This window comes from Phalaenopsis equestris, unplaced genomic scaffold (genome assembly GCF_001263595.1).
Source record: "Phalaenopsis equestris unplaced genomic scaffold, ASM126359v1 Scaffold000107, whole genome shotgun sequence".
NCBI classification, from domain to species: Eukaryota; Viridiplantae; Streptophyta; class Magnoliopsida; order Asparagales; family Orchidaceae; genus Phalaenopsis; species Phalaenopsis equestris.
Genome location: NW_018164549.1, coordinates 5,297,990 through 5,299,681, shown reverse-complemented (window position 1 = coordinate 5,299,681; position 1,692 = coordinate 5,297,990). Strand labels below are relative to the sequence as shown.

The 1,692-nt window shown below is 29.8% G+C and overlaps 1 protein-coding gene across 2 annotated transcripts in view; it reads right to left on the bottom strand.

Annotated features, from left to right (window-relative positions):
• Positions 1 to 899: 899 nt before the first annotated feature.
• The window catches only part of LOC110020774 (NADH dehydrogenase [ubiquinone] 1 beta subcomplex subunit 10-A-like), a 15,007-nt gene continuing 14,214 nt past the window's right edge, over positions 900 to 1,692 (bottom strand). For both annotated transcript variants that reach the window (XM_020718991.1, XM_020718990.1), the window contains exon 3: positions 900 to 1,177. The gene's annotated coding sequence lies outside the window, so the exon portion shown is untranslated. The remainder of the gene's footprint in view (positions 1,178 to 1,692) is intronic.

The following is a 1,692-nucleotide window of genomic DNA, read 5'->3' as shown; positions in this document are numbered from 1 at the left end:
ATCATATTTTAAATTTTGTGATTTTATTTTTCTAATTTTCAAAAGGTGAGATACATCCTTTTAAGCATAGATAAGGTGGGGTGTATCTAAAATTTAAAGTTTAGGTGCTTGATATGTAAATAAAATCTTATAACTTTTTTTAATTTTTTTTCCAACAATAATGAATTTAATTTTAACAATCAAAAGATGTGAAAATTTTTTTTCTATTCACAATCATTTAAATGAGCCGACTGAAAAGAATTTCTCCTCCCTGGCAAGCTTCATGTTTCTTTTTCCTTAATATTTACATATCTACCACCAAAACAATTGATATTTACACACGTAACATCTCGGTGCCATAAACCTACCACAAAATAAAGCTGCATTTCAATTTTTAGAAAACAATGATAGAGATGTTTTTGATTAGATGTTCAAAATTTGAGTGATGTAAGTATGGAAGTTATAAAAACTGTGACATGCATGTCAATGCCTCATAATGTTAGCCCCTCATGCTACATTGTCTTGTCTGATTCAGCTCAAAGTAACAAAATTCAAATACAAAATTGTTATGCTGCGTACCTTATTAAGATGATTATCTTCATTACAAATATTTGCAGGAATTAATCTAAGTTTTTGAAAGTAAAAAAACCTCATAAAAAAGAGCTAGCACAAAATTCATATATATTTACATATCTCAAGTATAAACTTCCATATTTGCACACATACCGCTCAAATCTTTAATATCACATAAAAAAATAGCACTAACATCATTTTCTAAAAGTGAAACGTACATTTTCATGCATAAATTTAAAACATCAAAATGCTCTGTGTCAAAATATGAAAGTTTGGGAGTGAGATATGTAAATAAATAAGAATTAAAATGATGTGCTATCTACGTAAATTTTCCAAAGAACAAATAGTTGCAGGTGATCTGAGTTGTAGCTAATTTGGAGATTTCAGTATAGCATGAACCAAGGCTGTTGATGCCATCATTTACATCAATTTCTCAAAAAAATATAACCAAACCATTAATGTTTGAGCTGCTGATATAAACAGATGGTAGCATAAGTGAAATACAATCAGGAGAATTGTACGAGAAGTTCTATGGCAGCCATTATTTAAGATTTTTTAAAAAAGAAGGCTATAAATTACTCCGATGATCCAACTTTGCTCGAGTTCGGAGAGCTGCCGATACACCCTGTGATTAGAAATAATAAAGAAAAATAGATTCAGAAATCATCCATAGCCATGGGCACGCTTTCAAGCTTAAAAGGAATTATAGAGAATTCAATTTGTCAAATATCAAATTCAACTACTGAGTAAAGAGTATGTTTGGAGGAATTTGGGGGGATGACATTTCATTTTACTACATAATTTTATAGGCGTTTCATATCAGTGTAATTCAAAGATGATAAATTTACTTCTGAAATATAGAGAATTTTATGGAATCATTGTTGAGGCTCATGCCTTGCCTTATTAGTCAATAAAAATCAGTTTCTCAAATAAATAAGAAGAAAACAACATTTTCTACACTCTGTTTTTATTCGAACAAATCAGTAAGAGAACTAATTTCGTTTCAATTGCTTCAAACCAAGCAGAAATGAGTGACTATATCCTTCAACTCCTGATGAAGAAGCTAAAAATAATTAAAAAATCATAGAATCACCATACACACACGCACGCGCGCACACGCTTTATATATATATATATTAT